We start from the raw sequence: 17,279 nt of genomic DNA on the forward strand, positions 1-17,279 counted from the left end.
GGTCTGCCACATGGGTGCAGGGGCCCATGGATTTGGACTATCTTTCACTGCTTTTCCTGGCACATTAGCAGGGAGCTGTATCAGAAATGGAGCAGTTGGGACTCAAACCAGCACCCATATGGGATGCTGGCACTTCAGGCAGTGGCTTTACCTTCCACAACACAGCACTGACTCCAGTGATAATGTTTTACACTTTAAATATTTAAAATAGATGAACAGAGAAAATGACTCAAGAAATATAACATTGTGTATAATAATTCAGTTGTCAATGAGGTGCACTCCCATCCTGTTTCTGTTCTTATTTCCAAGAGTAACTATTGTCTTTGTTTTCCTGTATGTCTTTCTGTATTCAATACTAGAGTTCATAGATCTGTATCTATCTAGGGTTCTTGTAGAGCCAGAAAAGATGATAGATTATATGCACAATTTTTAAATTAATTTTGCACACCAAGAGTTTCTGTTGAATAATTCCAGTTCATATAGCTACTAAGCCCCTGCCCCTCAAGGAGGTAGAACATAACTTCCTCCTGTATATAGGAGCTTTATTCTAAAGAGTACAGTACAGAAAGATATCTTTTTTGCAACTGAGCACAATATATAGTTTTGTTTGTTTGTTTGTTTGTTTTTGACAGGCAGAGTGGACAGTGAGAGAGAGAGACAGAGAGAAAGGTTTTCCTTTTTCTGTTGGTTCACCCCCAAATGGCCGCTGAGGCCTGCGCGCTGTGGCCAGCATACCACGCTGATCCGAAGGCAGGAGCCAGGTGCTTCTCCTGGTCTCCCATGCAGGTGCAGGGCCCAAGGACTTGGGCCATCCTCCACTGCACTCCCTAGCCACAGCAGAGAGCTGGACTGGAAAAGGAGCAACCGGGACAGAATCTGGCGCCCTGACTGGGACTAGAACCCAGTGTACCGGCGCCGCAGGTGGAAGATTAGCCTATTGAGCCACGGCGCCAGTGGATATATAGTTTTGTAATACTTGAATTATTTACTCTGTCCATCTTTTTTAAGGTTTTTAAAAATATAAAACATGACTTTATGGGACTAGGTAAAAACAATGAAGACTAGAGAGAAATGTTTACATTGGCTCATGAATATTGCTTTTATAATACAATATATTAACTATACAGTAGAGAGAGTTGGGAATTACTACATCAGCCAGTTGATCTAGGATGAGTACCATCATGTTGATAAGTCATCAGTCATCAGTGCTTTGACTGATATGTGTAGCATATACACTTGATCTCATAGGATGAAAATAGCAAATTTTCTCTGTGGTCTTCCTTCCAAAATCTCCCCAAACCCTGTCCAGCTATGAGAAAAACTTCAGACAATCAAAATTAAAATTGAAGGGCATTATACAAATTATATTCTTCAAAATTGTCAAGGTCACCGAAAATAAGAGAAGTCTGAGAAACTGTCATAATCTAGAGGAGCCAAGTGAGTCCTTATAAATAATGTAAGATGCTGTCCTGAATGGAATTTGAGAAGTGAAAAAGGATATTCAATAAAAATTAAGGGAATACAAATAAAGAATGGGCTTTAGCTAGTAATACTGCATTATTGTGTTTACATTATTGTTTAGTATTATAACCTAACTATAACAATTTACATATTTAAGAAAATTATACATTAAGAAATAATAATTTTAAATAATGTATGAAAACCTTGGGAGTACTCTGCAGACTTATTCTCTTAATCATCTTCAACTTTTTATATTTAACTAAAGAAATGTGAATAGGGTAACTGCTTCATCTACAACAAAATTATTAGGAAATAAAAAGTTTGAATGATTTCCACAGTGGAGAATATCCTATATTCAGGTTACTCCTGGACTATAAACTGTTTAACACTTATTATTGATGAAGTAAATTTCATGCAGTCCTCCTATGGTGAACATAACTCAGATTTTAAGCCTGGATAACAGGTTAGAATCACAAAAGAACAAAATAATACACATATTTGGGAAAGGTTGTATGGATTTAAGCATAGCTACAGAAGTGACTGCGTATCACAATGCTTACTTATTTGACCTCAAGTCACCATACAAAATAGTTTATAATATGGCTTCAACTTAGGGATGTGTAGCATTAGACAATCATCAACTAACAAATACCACCTAACAGGTGGGATTGAGGGGTTAGGGAGATTCTGAACAGGAGCACAGAATTTATCAGGCTAATCAGACAGGCAGAAAGGTGGCTGCCCAGGAAACTTGCTAAAGTAGGAGGATGCATAATGAAGTAGGCAGAAAATGGTGTCTAGAAAGATAAAAAGGATCAGGGTTGTGGAGGTTCAGCAAGAAATAACTTGAAAACTCTTTGAGTAGATGAGGCCATAGGACCAATGGGAATGTCATTTTAATACCATTTGTTATATGTACCTATTATCACATTTTTGTGCCCTTATAAATGCTACTACCTCTCCCTGGAAAAGCTTTCTTTTCCCTTTTTCATTTACTCATTTCCCTTCTTTATATTTCAGTTCTGATATTATCTTTTTGAGGATAGATCCCTAATTCTGCAAGTTTAATTAGATGTCCCTTTCCCACAGTATGCTTCCATGACCCTCTAAATTTTCAGTCAACTGGAGAGACAGATCTGTTGACCTGAACTGTATCTGTTTATCTGTTCCTCCTGTACTGGTTCTTTTTAAAAATTCCTTCCTATTATGGACACTGCTCTTATTTGTTCAAATCTCTGTATGTCCCATGCCTAGTACAAAGTGCAATCACAATAAACATTTTCCAGTGCTTGTGGAATAGACTGACCAGAAAAACAAGACAGAATACCCATCTTGAAGCCACTCAAGTATTTGACAGGCTGTCAACAGAGAAGAGCCTAGACTCCAATATTCTGTGATTTAGTGCAGACACCAAAAGTCATGAGATAATTCTTGATTGAATCTTTGCATTATTTAGATCCTCACATTTGACCTATACAAAATCTGTAATCCATGTCCAAAAGCAGATCTTAGGGAATTGAAAGGGAGCTAGTAACATAAAGAGACAAATTATAGAGAAGACAGACCAGAAAAGGGAATAAGGAATTGGTGTATTGTTTCTATAGAGTTCTAAAAGACAAGGCAGTTTAATAAAAATGTTCAAGTCTAGGCAAGACATTTCTGTCAGCACTAAAAACAGAAAATTAACTCAAACTTGACTACATGAAAAGTTACCCATCAGTTACAACTGTTTATCTTTAAAATACACTTAGGGGAGTGGTCATAAAACTATATTCAGGGGAGATTTTTGTCTGATGGAATTATTCCATGCTTAACCTTGTATGAAGCTGTTAGGGAACTCAGTGAGTGCTTCAAACGCTTTGCCCTGTCTTAAGATTCAACGATTCCAAAGGTAAGAGTACATTTCTTCTTGTAACATTCATCCTGGAGATATGTGATTCTCAAAGTAAACTTTAAGATAAAACATTACAGTTTGGATCTTCCCAAATGATCTCTAAGATGTTCTACACGCTTGAGCCTCTGATAGTCATGAATCACTGCTAATCTCTTAGAAACATATTTCTCCCGATAACATCAGTTTCTCTCAGAATAGAGAGGAGAGGACTGCATTTCTTTTATCTTCTGCTGAAAATAAATGTAGACATTTACTTGAGACAGAAGAAGTTAAGATCACTTGGGGTGTTGGTGTCTAGTTCATGAACAAGCAGTTCTTTGTGTATAAACCAAGCCAACCCAAAGCAGCATCTGGCTTGTTCCTTGTGGTAATTGTGTGTTCAGACAAAACTTCCCTTCTATTTTTCCTTTATTCACATTTGCCAGTCACCATGAAACCAAACAAAATGTATCTCTTTATCAGCCTGGTAACTTATTCTTTGATGATAGCTTATAGTCATCTCTGCAGATATGATACATAACAATGTTAATACTATTAGAGTATTTATTTCAGGTATTATTGTGCTAGTTATAAAAGCACTTTGCATTTTACAACAGCCAAATAAATTCTGTTATTTGCTGTTTCAAACAAATGCAGGAGGAGAACTTACCTTCTCTCCTATTTATTTCTGTATTCAGATCGCTAAAAGAAGAAACAATCCAGAAAACCTAAAAACAAAAGATGAAATGAGTACAGTCAAGTTTCCTTTTGACCTTGTGGCTCTGATATGCAAGTAGCAAGTTTTCACTTGAAAAATAAACCCTCACCACCATCACCACCCCCACTTTTGTTAGAAAAAAAAGCCTGAGGCAAACATAATCAACTATTCTAGGAAAAATTTTAAATATGTATGCAGCCAAAGGGAATTCCAGTATTTGAGTGAAAATACAGTTCCAACTTGAAGCTGCTGTTAGGGTTACAGTGCTCTGACCACTTAGGCTGAAAGTGAAAGAGGCATTAATTAAGTAATAACGATCAAGGTATGGGGCATTTCCTGGGGATTAATGACCAGCTGGGGGAGTTGATAGCCCACAGTGCAGCCAAGGGCCATTAACCCCAGCTGGTCATCAATTCCTGGGCTCTGTGTTATAGTCATTATTGCTATCATAAGCCAAAAATGAAAAGCAAATGGGTCTATGGATTACTTTTATGGATGATGCAGTTTCAATTGGTATCTGCAGGGCATTCCCAGAGAATGAATGCTCTGTCCATGAGCCAATCAGGTGCTTCGACATTCCATTCTACTTAGGATGCTGCCTGGGAGGAATAGAGGGCGAATGAGGTAGGCAGTCAACGGTTGAAAAGTTTCAGGTCTCTGTTGACACTTGAGAGCTATCGAAACCATAAAGATCACACAGAGATTCGGGGAAAGGAAAGAAAATGCACTCTGTATTTAGGAGGGTGTGTTTTCTGGTGGGTGCCCTGTTTAGCACTTTTACTGTGGAGTGGAGAAAAATCCCTGGATGGTAACAAGACTCCTAGAAGACAGAAAATGCCAATTTGCAGGAGGAAGAGAAAGAGATGAAAGGAAGGTATACTCTATTGAAAACCCATATTAAAAATAAAGAATACAAGGGACTGTCAGCCTAAAAATGATCAGGTTGGACAGATGGAAATTAATTATATTTGGTTAAGGAAGCTGCTTGTGCAGCCTTGGTCAATTTTAAAAAGCACATTAGAAGATATCTCAAACTGACTTTCAATTACCATGGACGGCAGCAAAGTGCATTGAAACAAAACTCATTTTAAATGGATAAATGATGTCAATCCTGACAGAAAATATTTTCAAAATTCATAAATTTAGTTCCTGGTCAATCCATTTTTGGAAATGATTGTAACAGGAATTGCTCTCTGCTAAGGGAGGATGGTATTAATGGGAGCCTTCTCACATCAAACTAATAATCTCAAATAAGATAATGTGGTACAGTGAGTTTCCATGCACACACTGGGTGATATAGGGAGCAGACAGATATTGAATTGAAAAATTATTTCATATGAGAATTTTAATTGTAGAAGGATTTTAAAAGGTAATATACAAATCTACCTTTTCCTAGTACCTGATGTTGATGTAGATATGATTTTTCTAATAGAGATGTCAAAAAATGAAGACAGTTACTTTCAGGCAGTTAATTTCTACTATGAATAAACCCCTTAAACCATGTTTTTTAGTGGAGAGGAATGGTTTGTAAAAATAAAATGCAAATGAACTGTGTTCATTCACATATACACACACATACACTCATACATGCATACCCTCTTCCCACTTGATCAGAAGCAAGTGTTAGGGGCCATTATTGTGGTGCAACAGGTTAAGCCACTGCTTACTTAGGACACTGGCATCTCATATTGGAGTGTCAATTGGAGACCTAGCTGCTCTACTTGAAATCCATCATATTGGTAATGCACCTGAGAAGTAGAACATGGCCCAAGTACTTGGATCTCTGACACCCACACGGGAAACCTAGATGGAGTTCCTGGCTCCTAGCTGTTGCCTGTCCCAGCCCTGGTGGTAGTGGGCAATTGGGGAGCGGACTAATGGATGGAAGATACATCTTTCTTTCCCTCTCTCCCTCTTTTCCTCTCTTCCTCTCCTTCTCCTTGTCATTCTTTATTTTAAATAAACCTCAGTGCATACAGTATAATCTGGATTTAGTAATGTTTCTTTGACTCCCTATTTTGCAGAGAAGACTCATCCTATGACTGGTAATCACTGAACATGTGACATTCTCATTTGGGTGAGTAGTCTTCAGATGTTCTTGGATCATTAAGATGAATAGTAAGAGAAATTCACAAAGTAATATATTGATACTCTTCTACCTATCATCCAATAATATAATAGATGTCAGAAAAATAAGTCATGGTCATTATTTTTAACTTTTTCAGCAGTCATCGTTTTGAAAACTTTGTTCACCCTTAGGGTTTCAGATGTATACCTGAGAGGATGACTTCCAAATCCCCATTTTCAGCTCTGATAGCTCACCCAAACTTTAGTCCTGAATTTAAAATAGGCCTTGAGACCTTTATTTCTTGTGACCCTGCCAAATCCCAATATTCAATAGCTCCCAAACCAGAATCAGCACATTTCCACTACCCTCTTTCCCTACTTCGAAATCACTGTTTCTGAAACTACAATTTTTTCATTCACTCAGGATAAAGACCTTGAAGTTATCCTTGAACCTGCCTTTCCTTCATTCTACATAAGCAGGTTGTCACTAAATCTCAACATTTTTCCATGTGTACAGCTTTGTACACCTTCCCTTATACTCCCTTCATCTTATCTACACTACCTCCGTTGTCAACAGATGAATGGGCTGATAAAACCATGACAGCCTTCTCCTGGATGAACTGCCACCTCTTCAACACTTTAATCTAGAACTTGGACTAAATACACTAGTCACTATCAAACAAGCAGATGGCACAAGTCTGAAAAGAATAGTCAATAATTTGCTTGATGGAATCAGAAACTACAAGACACAGAATGGGATTTAGCCTGGTGGTTAAGACACAAGTTGGAAGGCCAGCATCCCACAACAATCTGAGAGCCTAGATTTAATTCCTAGCTCTGGCTATTGACTCCAGCTTCTTGCTAATGCAAACCCTTGGAGGCAGTGGTGATGATTCAATGAATTCTGTTCCTTCAACCCATCGGGCAGACCTGGACTGCATTCCTATCTTCTGGCTTCAGTCCTGGCCCAAATGTTGCAGGCATCTGCAAAGTGAACAAGTGAATGGAAGCCCACTCTGTCTCTTAAAAAAAATTCACTAATTATTTAATGAAAAAAGAATCAGAAAGACACAGACTCATTGTCCCTTTACTTAATAACTTCTTGATGATTCCCCATTGACTCCAGCCAGGACTCCATGTTTCCTAGTCTGCAAACATAGGTCTTTGCTTCTCACATTATGCTCTACCCTGCCCAACAATTTCTCCATGTGTCCTGCCTTTAACATCTTAGTAACTTTTCTCAAGGAATTGCATCATCTGGGAATAACTTATTGTGTGTATTCTTGCTATTAAAAAAATTCCTACCCATCTTTGAAGATCTACCTTGAAGATCTCTGTAGTTTCCCTTAATGCTCTCTATCAATCTAATAGGATAAAATGCTTCCTTATCTTTGTTCCAATGGCATTTTCAAGTATTCCATTATATTATCATTTTGTTATTTTTAAAAACTTTTAAATCAATTTGAGAGACAGAGTGATGGAGAGAGACAGAGATCCTCCATCTATTGCTTCACTCCCCAAAATCCCACAACAGCCAAGGTTGAGTCAAGCCAAAGGCAGGAGTCTGGAACCCAATCTGAATCCCACATAGGTGGCAGGAACCCAAGCAGTCAAAGCATCACCTTCTACCGTCCACAGGGTGCATTAGCTGGAAGCTTGGATTGGAAGTAGAGCCAGGACTTCATTCCAGGAACTCTGATATGGGACACAGACATCCTGTGTGATATCTTAACTGCCATATTTAATTCCTGCCTCAGTGTTGTTTCTTTTACTTCCAAGGATCCTTGCAGATTGTGAGCTGTTTAATGGGAAGGAATTTTATCTTTAAATTCTTAGCTCCTAATGGGCACTCAAATGTTTGTTGGGTTCTGTCAGAGTAAGGATCCAATCCTAAGTAGATGAAATTGAACACGAAACATGTTTACATACAGGATGAGCTAGTTGGGAAACTAGTAACAAAAATAAAGGCAATCTGGAAGTTGTGTCAAAAGTAACTTCATTTTGAAACAATATGATTTTAGGTAGCAGTAATAGAAGTAAATAAGACATGTAGAACAAGGGAGGTGATAGATGTCTGCTCTCCTCCACCAGTATGAGAAATATGTAACATCGTATCCCATAGTGGCTACAATACATATTTCCAAAGATCAACTACAACAGTGATGAAGGGAATTAAAAATATGTCCTAAAATGACACAGAAGGAGGAAAGACCACTGATTTCTGGTGACCTCCCCTGAGTGTCCTCTTAAGACATGCTTTGTATTCTGTCATCATCTTGGTAGTTCCCCTGGGAAGAAATGTTCCATTCTGTATGGATTCCTTTTAAATATTGCCCCTAACATTTGATAAGATACATTATAGTTATTTTCACATCAGTACAGGAGAGCACAGAAGTGTCACCTCCCTTTCTCTACATATTTTATCACCTCCCTTTCTCTATATATCTTATCAATTCCTATTTATGTCACTTAGAAATTTTGCAGAAATATGATTCTAAGGTCAGAGTGGTGTTAACCTATTTCTGGATGGCCCCATTGGTGAAAATTAGCAAGGAGGTATGTGAGCTTCAAGGAGACAAATTTTTGCTATTGTGGAGAAAGAGCTTCTTCTTACAGAGTAGTACCTGAGTGACATGGCTTTCAGGCACAGTGTCACTCGGGGCCATCAAGCATCATTTGGTATCTGCTTGTCAGGAATGGTTTTTATTGGAGTTGTTGATTTTTTTTGTTGTTTGATTGGCACAGTGATTACCATCAAGAATTAAAGAAAGAACCCCATTCATTTAGATGAAGCATTAACTCATTGCTTCAGACCCCACCATATTTCATTGCTTGATCATTACTTACTGCACACATTTATGTTTTTACTTACTAGGGCCTTGAAGACCTTTGAGTTTGCAACTCCAATTCAAAATATCTCTTCCAATGCTGATATTTTAGGCTTCTTTTCCTCAATGGAAATTCTCCTCAGTATCTACACTGTCTAGTGTCTTCACTGGTCAGTTGTAATTCTCTTCACCTTTGTCATCCCCACTCACTCCCTTACATACTTTTTATTATTATTATTATTTTTTTTTTGACAGGCAGAGTGGACAATGAGAGAGAGAGACAGAGAGAAAGGGCTTCCTTTGCTGTTGGTTCACCCTCCAATGGCTGCTGCGGCCGGCGCACCGTGCTGATCCAAAGGCAGGAGCCAGGTGCTTCTCCTGGTCTCCCATGGGGTGCAGGGCCCAAGCACTTGGGCCATCCTCCACTGCACTCCCGGGCCACAGCAGAGAGCTGGACTGGAAGAGGGGCAACCGGGACAGAACCCGCGCCCTGACTGGGACTAGAACCTGGTGTGCCGGCGCCGCTAGGCGGAGGATTAGCCTATTGAGCAGCGGCACCGGCCACCTTACATGCTTTTAAAATTTTATCATAATGTCCACATTCCACAAGAACTCACCCTAGGTTTGACTCCAAAATTATAAGGAGATTATTGCTCAAGGTGGTCACTAATAAACAATATTTTCCCTCAATTTACAACTAAACAACTGGAGGAATAAATAGAGTCTACATTGGAGGACATAGTGTGAGAATAAACTAAACTTTGTAACTGAAGCTCCAAACTGAATATATACATCCATTTTTTCACTGGCAGTAAGCCAAAGTCTTGGAGGTACAGAGAAGAACCTGAGCGTCTTTCATTCAGAAGTATTCACAACAGCAGAACTGTGCAGATAAGTTATTCTTTCCAAATTAAACTCTGCTTCCCTAAGGAAGCTCAGATTTCTATTTTTAAATTTCCTCATAGTAAGGAAATATCACAAAAGGGAGAAAAACTATATTTCCCATTAATATCAGCATTTTTCAAATTATTTTATGGGGGTTTTTATAATTACTTTCTCAAATATGAGTATGTTTGGGAGCAGGAACTTACTGTGTTTACTATTTGTATAACCCAGAATGCCCCACACGAGAGAAAACTTAATACTAAATACCATCACTCATTATAAAGAAAAAGAATTAAAGTCCAAAGATTTGCATTAGGGTCCTAGTTTCAACACTGTGAGATATTCATGCCTCTGGACCTCAGTTTCTCATCTGTGAAATGGGTGGATTTAAGAGATTCTCAAGAGAAAGTGATGGGCCTAAGACCAATAAGTGTGGTTGAAATAGATGACACAAATAGATTGTAGCAGTTTATGCAGATGTTGAAATAAAACAATGTATGGTTTAATACTTATCTTAAAGAACTGAATTGCCATAATTAAATTTAATGATTAATTATTTTAGGTGAAGATTAGATATCTACATAAGCATGTGATAAGGACATAGATGTCTTTTGTACACAGTAGTAGTTTCCATTTGCTGGTGCCCAGAACAGCCTCCCTGATTTCCTCTTCCTGAGTAGCATAAGATGCTCTATAATTATCTTTTTTCTATCTTATTTTATCTTAAAAATATTAATGTCCCACTCTTGGCAAGTTTTGTTAGAGCAGAAGGATCTGGTAACCTAATTCTCATGAAGGTGGAAAATTCATATTATATATTCATTCATAGCAGAATTTTTGGAAAGTGTTACACACTAGGTAGGGAGCTATCTTTGGATACAGAGTCATATTCCAGCATCTCTCATACCATATTACATAGGCATATGTTCAGTCTATGCACACCCATGAAGCCAAGCCAGCCTGTGTTCGAGAAAGATGAAGATGGTGCACATTCATGGGGTTGTGTGTCATGTACCATAAAGGCAGGATGACAGGGAGGTCTGTGGCTAGCTGTTCCACATACAATTGGATTATCCTGTGAAATATCTTGAAGTATATAAATCTGCTTGGATTCCCAAGAGACAGACTAGATAACTTAGTAGGTATTTTTGTCTGTCTCTATTTCCTGAGATCTTCTCCACAAAAAAAAAAAAAAAAAAAAAAAAAAAAAAGAAAGAAAAAGAACATTTTTGGGTTTCACATGTTGGAACAATTATCCAAGAATATTTCATCCCTGAGAAAAATATAACCCTTGAGTTGCTGCCAAAGTCAGTGAAGTCTATGGCAGCTTGCCTTCTGCACACAGACCTTGCACATTAACACTTTAAGGACTCTTGTGGAGAGCACATTCCAACATCTCTTGTAGCTCACTTGTGAATGAGGGAGATTGACTAGGACTTCAAGGAAGGTGCCTTAGGACACCTGAGGCAATTTTTATCACAAAGTGTGTGCTAAGTGGGCTCATTCTATTTTTAGAGTTGCAAGTCACATGTGACAAATAACATATTTAAACTATAACTGACAACTTTAATAAAATATTTAAAAGCTTTTAAAAATGTTAATTGCAGAGTAACTTATACAGAATAGTGGACAATTCCTAAGAACTAATCTCAATATTTTAAAACTTTTAAAAAAAGCTAATTGCATTTTTCAAAAGAGGAAATCCAAATGGCCAGACACATGAAAAAATGTTCAAAATCACTAGCAATCAGGGAAATGCAAATCAAAACCACAATGAGGTTTCACCTCACCCCGGTTAGAATGGCTCACATTCAGAAATCTACCAACAACAGATGCTGCCAAGGATGTGGGGAAAAAGGGACACTAACCCACTGTTGGTGGGAATGCAAACCGGTAAAGCCTCTATGGAAGTCAGTTTGGAGATTCCTCAGAAACCTGAATATAACCCTACCATACAACCCAGCCATCCCAATCCTTGGAATTTACCCAAAGGAAATTAAATTGGCAAACAAAAAAAGCTGTCTGCACCTTAATGTTTATTGCAGCTCAATTCACAATAGCTAAGACCTGGAATCAACCCAAATGCCCATCAACAGTAGATTGGATAAAGAAATTATGGGAGGCCAGCGCCGCGGTTCAATAGGCTAATCCTCCGCCTTGCGGCGCTGGCACTCTGGGTTCTAGTCCCAGTCGGGGCGCTGGATTCTGTCCTGGTTGCCCCTCTTCCAGGCCAGCTCTCTGCTGTGGCCCAGGAGTGCAGTGGGGGATGGCCCAAGTCCTTGGGCCCTGCACCCACAGGGGAGACCAGGAGGAAGCACCTGGCTCTGGCTTCGGATCAGTGTGGTGCACCAGCCGCAGCGCGCCGGCCGCAGCGGCCATTGGAGGGTGAACCAACGGTAAAGGAAGACCTTTCTCTCTGTCTCTCTCTCTCACTATCCACTCTGCCTGTCAAAAAAAAAAATTATGGGACATTACTCTATAGAATACCATACAGCAGTAAAAAACAATGAAATCCGGTCATTTGAAACAAAATGGAGAAATCTGGAAAACATCATGCTGAGTGAATTAAGCCAGTCCCAAAGGGACAAATGTCATAGGTTCTCCCTGATTGGTGACAACTAACTGAGCACCAAAGGGGAAATCTGTTGAAGTGAAATGGACACTATAAGAAACAGTGACTTGATCAGCCCTTGTCCTGACTGTTGATGTACAATTTAATACTTTATCCCTTTTAGTATTTTTTTTGTTCTACTTAATACTATTGGTTGAATTCTGTAATTAACACACAATTATTCTTAGGTGTTTAAATTTAACTGAAAAGAGATCTCTGTTAAATATAAGAGTGGGAATAAGAGAGGGAGGAGATGTACAATTTGGGACATGCTCAAGCTGACTTGCCCCAAATGGTGGAGTTAGAAATGTGCCAGGGGATTCCAATACAATCCCATCAAGGTGGCATGTACCAATGCCATCTCACTAGTCCAAGTGATCAATTTCAGTTCACAATTGATCACACTGATAGGTCTAAGAGCCAAAGGGATCACATAAACAAGACTAGTGTCTGCTAATACTAACTGATAGAATTAAAAGGGGAGAGAACGATCTAACATGGGAAGCAGGATATGCAGCAGACTCATAGAATGGCAGATGTCCTAAACAACACTCTGGCCTCAGAATCAGCCCTTAAGGCATTGGGATCTGGCTGGAAAGCCCATGAAAGAATTTCAGGCATGAAAAGCCTGGCAAAAAAACAAAAAAAAAAAGAGTACCTAAACAAAAGATCTGTTAGTGAGATCCCAATGGAAAGAACAGGCCATCAAAGAAGGAGGGACTTTTTCTGAAGGGAGGAGAGAACTTCCACTTTGACTATGACCTTGTTTAAATAAGATTTGAGCTGGTGAACACAAAAGGCTTCCATAGCCTTGGCAGCTCATGACAAGAGCCTAGGGAGATTACTGACGCCATAAACAAGAGTGTCAATTTGTTAAGTCAACAACAGGAGTCACTGTGCACTTACTCCTCATGTAGGATCTCTGTCCTTAATGTGTTGTTCAATGTGATTTAATGCTATTACTAGTACCAAAACAGTATTTTACACTTTATGTTCTGTGTAGGTACAAACTGATGAAATCTTTATATACTAAATTGATCTTCTTTATATAAAGATAATTGAAAATGAATCTTGATGTGAATGGAATGGGAGAGGGAGCGGGAGATGGGAGGGTTGTGGGTGGGAGGGAAGTTATGGGTGGGGAAAGCCATTGTAATCCATAAACTGTACTTTGGAAATTTATATTTACTAAATAAAAGTTTAAAAAAGCTAATTGCAGAGTAACTTATACAGAATAGTGATCAAATCATAACAACTCATCTCAGTGCCTTTTCATGGGGTAATCAGGACCTGGAAGAAAGAGAGACTATTAGAAGCTACCAAGAAAACTGACTTCTTCCCCTAAAGAAAGAGATACTAAAAGACATTTTTAAAAGACAAGAATATTGTGACACTCATTAACTCTACTTCCTGGACATGAAGCTAAACTCCATTTTTGATCCTCCTTTGCAGTTAGGCCATAAAAATTGAGTTCTAGCCAATGAAAAGTGATCAAAAATGACATGCTCCACTTCTGAATTTTATCACTAAAAGCTTCCCCACTTATGGCCCTTCATGTTCTTTTCCTCTTCTAATTAAATGTAGTAAGTCAACCCTGAGGATGACATTGAGAACCACATGTTAAAGATGGTGGAATCTGATTCATCTGTCAAGGAGATCCACCCAAGAAGAAACTCCTATATTGAATTGTTATGAGGGCAGGAAATAAGATTTTGACATTTTATCCATTAATATTGAGAGGTTTATCTATTACAATGGTTAGCATGGCCTTAACAAATATAATTATGATTGCATTAATTTTCTTGATGGGCATTATTTACATTGAATGGGTTTTTACATGCTTTCTTTGGTATGTTTAAATTATATCTGGCAGGAAATTACACTTTGTTATTGGGTGTTTTCCCTCTTGTACACCTAGCACATACTATTCCAAATCTTTTGATTCTGCCCAGTCTTATCATCAAGTTCATATGGATGCCCATTTGCCTTTTCCTTTTGTATAAAACAGATTTATAGTGAACCCAATATGATGAATATTATAAAGGACATGAATGAAGTTCAGAGATGGACAATGACAGAGGGGTGCAGACGACCCTTCTTAGGAACGATTATCATAGAAGGTAGTGAGGGGTGATGTGGGGGAACCGCAGGCTGGCCACCTGTGAACCTCCTCATCTACATGGTTTGCAGCAATCAGTCGACCACAAGTCCTACGAAAACAGCCAGGTGAAACAGATGAAACAGAATTGACTCTGCATAAACTAGGAAGAACCAGGTGAAACAGATGAACTTTCGACCTGAGACTATACGCGCCCTTTCATCTGATTGGACGATATCAGCATAAAGGGACATTGGGATTTGGGCGGCCGCCGCCACGGCCCCTCCTCTTCTTTTTCTCCTCTCCTTGCTTTTCCTCCTTCCTTCCTTCCTCAAGTAAAAGTTCCTTGAGAACCGATGAACAGTGACCGTGTCGTGACTGTGTTGGACCCTTGCTGGCGAGGGTCCGACAAATGGTGCCGTGACTTGGATAGTCGGACCGGTCACTGGAAGCAGGAAAGAAAAAATTAGAACGTGTGGAAAACACGGGAATCTAGGCGGTAAAAAGTCTAGGGTTGGTACCGGGAAAAAATTAGAACGTGTGGAAAACATGGGAATCTAGGCGGTAAAAAGTCTGGGGTTGGTACCGCGGAAAAAAGGAATTCCTCAACAACCAAGTTGTCTTTTAAAAAAGTAGCGGGGACGCCCGTGAAAGCGGCCACTGTAAAGCGGTGAGTTAGAACAGGAACAATGGCGTGGGGTCGGAAGACAATTGAGGGCAGCAGAGCAATCGCCTGAAGTCCTTAGGTTATGGCAACTGATCGACCAAGCTCTCCGTAGTGACTCGGAGGAAATAGCAGCCCTCTTAGATGAAGGGGCTGATTTACTAGAGGAAACGCAGAGAGAATCTCAATCTGGGAGCCTAGACGGAGACAAAGAGGACGGAGACAGAGGACCAACATGGGTCAGGACAGAGAGATAGGGAGGATGAGAGACCCCTTCCTTCTGCACCCCCCTATTCGAACCAAGACTCTCCCCCCCCCTCTGGAGGACTCCTCTACGAGAGAGACAAAAGGCGGGGGCTTCTCCCTGGAACCTCCTCGGGAAAAATTGGCAGGACGAGGCACTCCCCCTAAGTGGGAAGAATATCGCCACATAAATCAGGCTTTCCCTGTGATAGTGGATGCGCAGGGCAACCGGGGATGGACCCCCCGGACCATAAATTGTTGACAACTATATGGACCACATGCTAACTTTACTAAGCGGTCCTAGATAACATAGGCACCAATGACTAGTCCCAGAGAACTGGAGGAACCTAGCTAAAGCAGTGCTTGGTGGGGGAGACTTCCTCCTCTGGTCCGCGGCTTACAGAAAGTTCGCGAGGGCTCAGGCCCATGCTAACGCTAGGAACGGTCAGCCAGCCTGGAATGAGGATAATGACGAACAGGCTCAGGCTGGTTGCCCTAATGAGGTTTTGATGCAAGTGAGAACTAGCCCAGATTGCATGGAAGGCCATTCCAAGGAACGGGCTAGGACGAAAATCAAGTGTGGAAAAGAAGGTCACATGAAAAGGGAATGTACAGAACAGAGACAACCGGGACGCCAATCAGGACTGTGCCCTCTGTGGTAAAGGCAACCATTGGGCAAATGAGTGCTATTCTAAGCAAGATAAGGCAGGCAACTCGCTCCTATCGTCCACCAGATCAAGTGGCCAGAACAGTACACTCCAAAAAAACGAGTGGCGGGCCCCCACACCCAGGAGCCTGAAAACTCAATGGGTGAGAGGACAAACCATGGGAGGGGTAGGACCGTCCCAGAAGGACCGACAAGCGTTTACTGCACAGAGCTGCGAGCCACCAACTATTTAGTAATAACACTTCAAATGGGAATCCAGGCAATAGATGTGGACCCTCGAGAGCCCATGGATGATATCAACGGTTTAGGCATTACTATAGGAAGGCCTACAGATTCATTAACGGGGCTTATTCAGTTGCCTTGCTCACAGCTCAAAGTAATGTTCCAGTCTACTAAGGGGATAGTGCAGCTGCAGCTGTTGCCAGTGCAGCCCGTTGCTCAGCTGCTAATAATAAGCCCTGTAAAGGATACTAGAGGTAATCAAGGAAAGCATTTTGCAGCCCTCACTATGACTCTTGGCGAGCGCCCACTATGGACTCTTATTATCAAAGGAAAGGCAATCAAGGGGCTGTTAGATACGGGCGCAGATGTTAGTATTATCTCCAAACAAGACTGGCCTCCTTCATGGCCCCTCCAGGAAGGAGATAACACCTTGGTAGGATTGGGCACTGCTGTTGCCCAATCCCGAAGCACACAAGTGCTAGATTGGAAAGATCAAGAAGGCACCACAGGCAAAGTACAACCTTACGTGTGTGCCATCCCTGTAACTTTATGGGGGAGGGATGTCTTAGAGCAACTTCATTTGCAGGCCTATTGGCAGCCGTGAGAGAAGACACCCTAGAAAGAGCGTTTACCATGCTAACCTCATGCTTGCAGACGGCGGGGTTACAAATTGCACCAGAAAAGATTCAAAAGGGCACCGTGGTCCAGTACCTAGGACTAAGGTTAACACCAACTACTGTGGCCCCTTTAGATTGTTATATCCACCGCAGGACTTAAAACCTTAAATGACTTCCAAAAATTATGTGGTAACTTAAACTGGATGCGGCCTTACTGTAAACTAACCACTGATGAAATGCGCCCATTGCTTAACATTTTGGAAGGCAATTCACAGCTCGCCTCACCTCGTACGCTGACCCCAGAGGCAGCTGCAATCTTACAGAA

Source organism: Lepus europaeus, chromosome 11 (genome assembly GCF_033115175.1).
Source record: "Lepus europaeus isolate LE1 chromosome 11, mLepTim1.pri, whole genome shotgun sequence".
Lineage (NCBI taxonomy): Eukaryota > Metazoa > Chordata > Mammalia > Lagomorpha > Leporidae > Lepus > Lepus europaeus.